This window comes from Corvus cornix, chromosome 13, assembly GCF_000738735.6.
Source record: "Corvus cornix cornix isolate S_Up_H32 chromosome 13, ASM73873v5, whole genome shotgun sequence".
NCBI classification, from domain to species: domain Eukaryota; kingdom Metazoa; phylum Chordata; class Aves; order Passeriformes; family Corvidae; genus Corvus; species Corvus cornix.
The window spans coordinates 12,930,011-12,939,708 of NC_046343.1; the positions used below are offsets into that span (position 1 = coordinate 12,930,011).

Here is a 9,698-nt window from a genome sequence, read left to right on the forward strand (position 1 = left end):
CCTGGCCTTGGGCATTGCCAGGGATCCAGGGGCAGCCACAGCTGCTCTGGGCACCCTGTGCCAGGGCCTGCCCACCCTCCCAGGGAGGAATTTCTTCCAAACATCTAAATTTGCCTTCTTTAAGTTTTACCCATTCCCCCTTGTTCTGTCACTCCAGCTCCTGATGCAGAGTCCCTCTCTGGCTTCCCTGCAGCCCCTTCAGATACTGGAAGGTGCTGTGAGGTCTCCACACAACGTTCTCCTCTCCAGGCTCAACAATGCCAGCTCTCCCAGCCTTTCCTCCCAGCAGAGCTGCTCCATCCCTCGGATCATCCTGGAGCCTCCTCTGGCCTGGCTGCAGCAGCTCCAGGCCCTTCCTGTGCTGGGCCCCAGGGCTGGGGCAGCTCTGCAACTGGGGTCTTACATGCAGATTTTACCCTCAGTCAGAAAAACAAAGGAGATGGTGATGCATGGAGGGAGCCAAAAGCAGGAAAACCTGATCAGACACCCTGTAGGTGTTTTTGGGATTGCTCTGACCCAGCTGCAGGACCTTGCCCTTTGCTTTGTTGAACTTCATGAAGTTTGCGCGGTCCCTCCTCTGGCATCCCTTCCCTCCATCCTGTGCCTGCACCTCACAGCTCCAACTCCACACCCAGCTCCCCATCACCAGAGAAATTGCCCTGGGGAGTGTCTGCTCTGGGCACTGACACCAGCCCTGGTGGGGACAGCACCAAACTCAAATGTGTGTGTGGCTCCTGCCGTGTCCTCAGCGGATCCGTGGCACGGCCCCACTTCCAAACACCGCCGGGCACACCCCAGAGCGCTGCCGGGCACGGGGCTGTGCCTTGGGGTGCTGGGGGGCTTCATTTAAACCCCGCTGTGAGGAGGGAGGGAGTCCCCTACTGCCAGGAGGGGATGGATACGGGTGCTGAGCGCCCTTCCAGAGCAGGGGGATGAGCTGGGGGGTTGCTGCTGCGGGAACAGGACAGGGAAGCTTGAGTACAAAGCTGGAGCTGGCACTGCCAGCTGCCTCGGGCCAGGAGCAGTTCTCGGACCGGGGCACTGCTGCTCCTCTGCCACGGAGGAGATGGAGCTCTCTGGGAAAGGTTTTGGTGCCAGAGCTGGGCAGCCGTGCTGCAGAGCCCTTTGGAAAAGTGTGCAGGGATGAAATCCCACCTCTGCTCCCTGCGAAACCCCAGGCTGAGGGTGCCCTGGCAGGGGGCATCCCCTGACCACCGGTAGCCCCACTTTGGCAAGTGCTGGAGCAGTGGATCGCTGGGCTCTCTTCACCGTGCCCGGAGCCATCCCAACCACCCGGAGCTGCGCCCTGAGCTGGAGCAAGGGGAGGTGCAGTGGATCTCCCCTGGATGTTCCTGGCTCGGTGCCCTCGGTGCCAGGGCTGCGGCTCTCCCAAGTCAGCAGCAGCATGACGTGAAATCCTTCAGTCTTGCCAAGTGCCTTTTTTACAAATTATTATTCTTGTTTGGCTCCCGTGCCTGCAGCCCATGGGGCGGCACCGGCAGAGGGACCGTCCGGAGCAGGAGGGACCCGTCCCGGAGCACAGCCCACGGGCACACGGCAGAGGCGGGGCTTCAGCAGAGATCGAATTAGCAGTTCTAATTAGCCTCGATTTCCGTGTCACCTGCAGGTGTCCGCTCCTGCTCGGGCTGCATTGCAGAGCTAAAGCATCAATGGGGCCGTACGGGCGGGGCATCCCTCCCGGTGACAGCCCCGGGCTGGCCTCACCCTCCGCTTCCAGGGACAGGGACACGGGCGGGCAGCGAGGGACAGCAGCGCTAACTAAACTCCTCCCGACCCCCTCTGGCTGGCAGGGAACTTCTCCGAGGGGAATCGGGAGTCATGGTAGAGTAGAAAAATGAGGGCACGGGGTAGAGGGGCAATAAGGCGTAAAATCACAGCTGGGCAAAAGAAGGAGAGAAAGCGCTTGCAAGCTGTGAGCTTTGCTCTGCTTATCCCTCCCCGGAAAAGTGGAGTGGCCCTGGGAAGTGATGCTCCCAGCCCATCCCTCCTGGCACAGCTCATCCCACACACGAACCAAAGTGATGTCTTTGCCTTGTTGGGAAGCTGGGACAGGCAGGATGGTGTTTGGGATGCCCTGCGGACAAGGCAGAGCGGGAGGAAGCGAAGGCGAGCTTGAAGCACAGGAACCCCTGGCTGTTGTGGTGAAGAGGGAGTCACGGACACGTCCGTGCCCCCTTGGAGAGCTGGGTGGGCTCTGGCAGCAGCACTGCGAGCCTGATGGCAAAAGTCTTCCTCCCCCACGGTGCTCTCTGGAGAGACTTGTGCTTCCCATGATAGCTTGGACAAATTCTTGTGCGCGAGCCAGCAGCTCTCCTCTTGTCTCTTGTAATTACTGTCCCAGCGTTCTCCTTGAGAGACACCATCTGCTACTCCTCCATCACCAGTCATCTCCCCATCTCCCGGGCGCAGCCCTTTCCCCGGAGAGCTCGGCTGATCGTGCTGATGGTGCAGCTCCCGAGGTCCCGCGCTGCTCGTTAAGCTCAATCACATCAAAGGCAGCTGCTCGAGCACCTGATGCCCCGGCCACGGCCCTGCTGACTCCCCGCCTCCCACAGGACACGCTGGCCAAGAAACGAACAGCCAGGCTGGGCTGCTATGGGCAGGGGGAGCTGTGACCCCCGAAGGCCCTGTCCCCTCTCTCCATGCCTCGCACAGCTGCTGGGGCAGCCCCAGGAGCTCATGGAAGTCAGGCAGAGGGTGGGATGTTCCCGGGGAGGCAGCGGCTGGGCGAGAACGGGCAGCCTGTGGTGGACACACGGGGACCAGCCCAGTGCAGGACGGCTGGGGTGACACTGAGGTGACACTGGGCGTGTTTGGGGCTGTAACAGCTGAAACAGGCACTTTCTGGGTCAGAAACAAGATGCACTTCAGAGAGCTCTGGGGCTCCCAGGAGCAGCAGGGCCGCGCTCCGAGGCGAGGCAGCGGCGCGGGGGAAGCGACAGCGCTCGGCTGCACCGTACGCCCGGTGCTATCAGTCTCCTGCTTTTAATCAACAGCAAATGAGTCTCTGGAGGCCTATTCTCTCACGGCAGCACACCAGAAACTTTCATTGAAGTCAATAGAAGTTACTCACACCCTTAGGCACCAGTCCGTGGTCCTGGGAAGTTGCTAGGGAGCTGTGATTTATGCCGCGTGTCGCAGGCTCGACCACAGCCAGCGCCTGCCTCTTGGTATAATTCACAACTAAATGTACATTTATATAAAAAATACAGTAAAACCATCACATTTTATTAGGGGAGGGCGCACGATAAATTTTTACATCGAAGCTTCCAGCAGCCAGAGATGAAAAGCGTCTTCAGGAAAATCACTGCCATGGAGACAGGTTTGCATCCTGCTGTATCAGGCGGCTCGTTTGTATTTTTAAGGCATCTCATTAGAGCATTAAATGATCTGTAAAAGGTAAAAGAGCATTTTTCTCAGTGGCTCTGGTGATGGCCAGGCTTCGAGCCCCCACGGAGCAGGGGGTTTTGGGCATGTGGTCCATTGAGCCCACTGAGGCTCGCTGTGCCCCCAGCCCCATCCCCAGCCCGTCCCCAGAGCCCGGCGAGAGCACTCATTTATTCATGCTGGCAGACGTCTTCCTAAAAGCCCCAATAAAACTGACTTTCTCTCTGTTAACCAAAATTATTGTCTACAAAAATATGCGTGCACCTCCTCCAGGGTGCACCCAAAGCTGGAGCTGTGTGCTCACATCGCCGCGCCTCGGATGAGCCGGGGGCCGGCTCCTCCAGCCAGCTCGCCCCTGGCTTTGCACTGGCACGGAAGAGTTGCCTGTGCTGGCTCCCTGCGGGCAGTGCCGAGCCCTCGGGGCTGGGAAATCCTGCTCCTGGCTGCATCTCCCGCGCTCCCCCATCGCTGCTGGCCCCGGTCCGCTCGCTGCCAGCCCGGAGCTGGCGCCGGCTCCCCCCGTGGCAGCGTCTGCTCGTCCATCTGCGGGGCTCCGAGCCGCCCTTCCGCTCCAGCTCCCGCTCTCCCCTCCCAAATCCCTCACCACGGCGCTGTGAGGAGATGCAATGCTGCAAATGAATGATTTTTAGAGACGGCCAAGCACCCACGATCGGAAATTCTTACATTGTTCCAAGGCCAGAAATAAAAGCGGCACCTGAAGTTGTGGAAGTGTTGCAGCGCAGCAGTTCGGGTTTCAAACTGCTGCAGAGCTGGCGAGGAGGGCCCCAGCTTTTACAAGCATGAGGGAAGAAATAAAATGGTCGGGACAGCAAGAGATGAGTGATTTTGCAGACATTTGTCCCTTCCCTTGGCAGCGTTTCAAGGACATCTGGCACCACCTGGATGGGAGCGGCTCAGTGAGCGCAGCCGCTCTGGGGAGGAACTGGGGGGCCTTCTGTAGGAAGATGGGGCTGTGCCTGCAGCAGGGATCAGCCTTGGAGCAAGGAAACCCTTTGGAAGGAGCCCCAAAAGCTCCCGTGCATCCCAGTCCAGAGCTGCTCCATTCCCGGCAGCCTGGGGCCGCTGGCAGGAGCCAGCAGGGCTGTGCCAGGAGAGGCGGGGAGGGACCGGCCTGCAGAGCTCAGCGAGGGCTCCGTCACCCCGCGGCTCCCAGCAGCATGAGCGAAATTCCCTGGAAGCCTCCAATTCCATCTTTCCTGAGAATATTGGGTTTCATCAGGGTGTGCCTAATGGGAGCCTCCCGACCCCAGCCAAGGCTGGACATGAAATAAAGGTGTGCTTTGTTTCACACACATTGTCTTTTAAAAAAAATGAGTAATTCACAAAAAAGTTGTCCCCACCCCTGCACAAGGACTTGAAGAATTTCTGAAGTGCTCAATATTTTTCAAGAAGCGTTTCCAACCTTTTTTTTTTTTGTGAAGAAAAGCTTGGCAGGGGAGTGCTTACCTGCTCATAAATTAGCAGCAAATTAAAGAGGTTGTACAGTCTTTTTTTTTTTACTGAACCCAGCTCATGCTTCTAAAATATTTGGGGGTGGTAGTGCTGCAGTGGTGCTCCACAAAGGGAAAGTTGGGCTGAGCAGCACCCGGCTGTGCACAACTGGGCTCCATCACTTGGGTTCCTGCTTTTCCAACAGGGAAAGGTGCAGTGCTGCTGCTGAAGTGCTGAGTGCGGAAGCCCGGGAGCTTGTACAAGGGCAGCATCACTGGTTATGTGGCCTGGATCCTATATTTTTCCACTGGCTTTTGCTCCCAGGCTCCATGGCTCTTGGCCAGGCCGGGAGCAGCCTTTGCCCTCCAAAGCGCGGTTGGCGCTGCCCGTTGCAAACACCATTAACCAGAATTTTAGCCTCTCATTAAAAAGGAGGAGGAGGCTGGGAAAGGGAACCTCAATTAAGCGAGGTGAAAGTTAAAACATCAAGAAAGGCTTTTAATTGAAGCGCAGCCCTGCAGGGAAATGCAAAGTCACTTGTTTGGCAGCCTTACAGATGGCGGGAATGTCACACTTCGGAGAAAGGAGAGGGAAAACAGGAGCTGGGGTGGTCAGGAGCTTTGAAGAAGTAGGACGTGTACAGAGGGATGAGAGGGAAGGGAGAAGCGCTGCTGCCCGTGGCTGCTGGCAGCCTGACTCTCAGGGCTGGCCCCGTCCCTGGCACCTCCATCCCTGGGGTACAGCAGTGTTCCTCAGAGCCCCCCGCCCCAGCCAGCACCCAGGGCAGCCCCAGGTACCCCTCTGAGTGTGAGCAGCTCCCCAGGCTGTGGGAAGGTTTCTCCTTTAACTCAAAATGTTAGGGGAAAAGGCAGTTTCCTGTTAATCATATCCCATGTGGCAGCCCCAGCCAGTTTGTTGTGCCTGCCTGGATGCTGCCTTGGCAGCAGGGACCCGAGGGAGCAGGACCCTGCAGCTCTTCTCTTCCCTACTTTTTAAACTCCTTTCCTCTCCCTTTCCCCAATTCTAACTGCATTTTGTTGTTGCCCTGCCCTGTCCCTAGGGGCTGTCCTGAGTGAGGTGACACATCCAGCAGCGGTGTTTGCCACAGAAATATCTTCCCTGTCTCTAGTTGATGAGGAGGAAGAATCAAAGGAGGATTCGAGTGCCCCCTCCACATCCTTAGAGAAACCACCCCAAAAGCTCCTTCCCTTGGCAAACGGGGTAGAAATAACTGTGCTGGAGTTTGGCGAGCTCAGAGCTTTGCTCACAAGGTTTCACCTCAGATCATTCCTGGTGGGCTCTCAGCTTTCACTCCCTGACATCCCGGATCCCTGATTGCTGCTCCCAGAAGATGTCACCCTCTGCAGGAGGAGAGCCCCTCAAGGAGTGTGAGGGATGGCTCAACCCCAGCTTAATCAGTCTCAAGAACATAAATACTCCCAAAGGGAAGAGTTATGGCTGTGAAGGTCCTGCAGCTCCGGAGCTTCCCTGAGGTTTTATCTCAGCTCTGAATTAGTGGGAAGCATCAGCTGCCACTCCAGCGAGAAAGATGCTTCTCTGAAGGGCACCTCATGACAAGGAGGTGGAAACCTTGGAGCTCCTGGAATGGAGGGGGATGTTCCCTTTGGCCGTGCTGATGCCCAGGGCTGAGTTTTCAATCCTGGAGAACTGGTCTGCAGGCAGGAGTGTAAGAAAACCAGGATGTTACACCAATCTGAGAACCACGAGACCAGAGGAGAATTGGGAAGAACAACACTGAAATCACAGAAATCTCAGGGCCAGCTGGGAGCCAATCCAATGCCACATTAGTGGCAAGTCAAATTTTTAAGCCATCTTTTCCCCTAGGTTTCATGCTCGTCAAATCAAGGGAGGAAAATCCAAATCTGACCAGAATTAACCAGTCTGGCCCAGATCTCCAGCTCTGGCTGGCACGCACAGTGAGATGCTGAGGAACAGCCTCCTCCTCCCTTTGGGGAGTTATCTGCAACAGTTATTCAGTGAGTAGATTGAAACAAGGAAAAAACTCGAGAAACTTCAGCACTTGTTGGCTGATCACAGGGAAAATGAAGAGAAAGAACTCGGTGCCTGAATTATTTGTGATGAGTTAATTACGCTGGAAAAGGATGATGGAAGACAGAAGAGCAGTCAAAATTCTCTGTCTTTTCCCACCTACGCAGTTTTCTCAGATCCACTCAAAATTAATGTGGAGTTCAATATCAGACCCTCTCAAGTGCTGGGTGAGTCTGAGCCTGAGCATTTTTTGATTTACTACTCTGTCCAGTAGTACTGTGCTTTGGTTTTTTGGATGTCTCCAAGATGTAAATCAGGGGGGAAGTAAAAGGCTCCAATAATCCAGTGCCTGCTTCTGCAGGGGAGGTGACAGCCCTCCCTGGATGACCCTGAACGCTTCAAGATAGGGCAGAGCCTTCACCTTGTTAGACCAGCCTAGAAATAATGTGGTCATAGAAAACCGGACAGCAAAGAGCAAAGGTGGTGGGAGGGGAAGACGAGGCACAAAGGCCATGAGCTGGGAGCTCCTGGGGACGTTTGGGGCTGGGAGGTGTGAGGCCAAGAGGAGCATCTCCCAGCAGGGCTGGGCTTGGTGACCCTCCCACAGCCCTGGGCAGCTATGTCCATGCTCAGCCCCTCGGGACTGGCGCTGGGGGAAGGCTCTTGCCAGGTACCTGCAGGATTTACACAGCTCTAATTTTCCACCCCACTAAAAATTGCAGATCTTCCAGGAAAGCTGCTTTCCCATGAGACTTCCCACGGAATCCTGCACATCCCAGGGGGCTGCAGAGCACCCAGCAAGCTCCGGGGTGTGTAGGCTAAGCTAAATCCAGAAGCACACGGGGTATTCCCCATGGGAAGTGCATTACCTGCTCCTGTGCACACAGCAGCTACAGTCGGAGCAGCGATGAGAACCCTGCTGGGATCAGCAAGCCTTTAATTAATGTCAATTTTGCAGAAAATAGTGGATGTCCAAAATGACCCTGTGACGGATTGAGGCGCGCTCTTGCACTCTGTTTTCTTTAATCACATGCATCGGGATTTATGGAGACATCCAGGCTGTTTTCTGAGCTTTAGGGGGCTCGTTTTATTACAAATCCATGGATTTTTATGCATTTGGTAATGGATTTCTGACGGAATTTTGAAACTGGAGAGAAGCCACTAGCAGGGACTCTTCAGGGCATCGCTCTTGGCACCTAAAGAAGGAAAAAAAAATGGAGAGGGAAAAACTTAATGAAAATATATATTTGTATAAACAATCAATGAAGATCGTGTTTGTGTGTTGAACAACCACCTTGAAATTGGTCTGTCTCAAAGGACTGAGCAATTGCAGACTACCTTAGCATGAATGATTTATGACATTCATGAACTTGGCAACTACATCAGTTTTCCTAAACCTGGCAGCAAACACCACCTGCATATTAAGTGAAGATTTATGATTTATAAAACTCACCTCATTATGCAGAGGAACATGAATTGTCTTATGTGTGCAGTCTATAACTCCTGGGACAGATGAAAAGGCAGCTATGACACACAATTTATGTGTTCTTGCTGCTGAGGTGGTGAGGGAAAAGCAGGGAGAATAACTCGGGCTTTGAGCTGGGTGCCTTCAAAGCTGTCCACGTCCCTCTCTCTCCCCCCAGGATGATGCTGTGGCTAAAATTGCCTGTTCTCTTGGAGGAATAAAAAAACCCAACCTTGCAAAGATTAATGGTGGAGGTCATTTGAATCAATACTCCAAACGATGCCCTCCCTCCAAAAAACACCAGGATTGGAAGCATCTGAGGGGCCCCCATGGAAATCACACACGTGGTGCTGAGCTCACCGCTCGTATTTTTCCCTGCCTTGTCCTCTCCTGATCCTTCTCACCCAAGGACACAGGTTCCTGGCTTCATGGAGTGGAGAGTTTCGGTCTGGAAGAGGCCAGACTGTGGCTCAGGTTAGGATGGAGCTCATGGCCCCCAGGAAGGAGCGACATACCCACGTGGGCCCTGGGTACAGCTGGACTCCCTCGCTGCAGGTCAGGAGAGCATTTGAAAGGCTGCAGAACACGCAGGGCTGATGGACTGAAAAATGAGTGACACAATCCAAGGAGAAAACCCCCTGGGGCAGAATTCACCCCAATCTACTGCGTGAGTTTGAGTGAAGCATGGTTTGTGTGTCCTCATTTCTTCATTTGCTCTAACAATGCACCCAGAGAGCAGTGCTGCTGCAGTGTGATGGGCAGTGCTGTGAAGGGCTCTCAGAGGGCCCTGGAGCTCTCTGGAGAGTGCTGAGAGCAGGAAAATCCCAGCCCAGGGCTTCCCCTGCATGCCCAGGGCAGCAAAGGACACGGACACCTCCTCTTTGGCTGGCTTCAGTGGGGCTCCCACAGGCTGGACAGGGCTGTTTGTGCTGTCTCCAGGGTCGTGGAGGGGATGGGTCACCACAGAGACATCGCTACTTGGGGCCAAGGTGGCTTTGCCAGCCTCAGGCTGCTCCTGGACCTGGCTGGGTGTCACAGGCAGGCCAAGGGGTGCAGCAGGGCCATCAGGCTGGCACAACACAGCAGGGCAGCCTGACGTGGGTGTGTGACCCTGCCAGGCAGCTCCGTCCCCACAGCCTCACCAGAGCCAGCTCCTGCTGAGGGAAGGGAGAGACGTGGGAGCAGCAGCTCAGACACGGCCCCTGAGCTGTCCCTCAGCCCTGCAGCCACTTGGGGCTGCAGCCCAGGGGCTTTGGCTTCTCCTGCAGGGGAAAAACATGTGTGAAGCCCTGAGGTCTGTAATTGGCTGCAACACTGTTTAAATCAATTAAAAGCTGCCTCCATGCCTGGTCTGGCTGCTCGT

General features: G+C 55.4%; 1 long non-coding RNA gene across 1 annotated transcript; it reads right to left on the minus strand.

Annotated features, from left to right (window-relative positions):
* Positions 1-3,228: 3,228 nt before the first annotated feature.
* On the minus strand, positions 3,229-4,261 carry LOC120410712. Its single transcript, XR_005603029.1, has 2 exons — positions 4,093-4,261; positions 3,229-3,411 (listed from the first exon to the last, which is right to left on the minus strand). It is a non-coding gene; the product is annotated as an uncharacterized LOC120410712 (long non-coding RNA).
* Between the last annotated feature and the right edge of the window lie 5,437 nt (positions 4,262-9,698).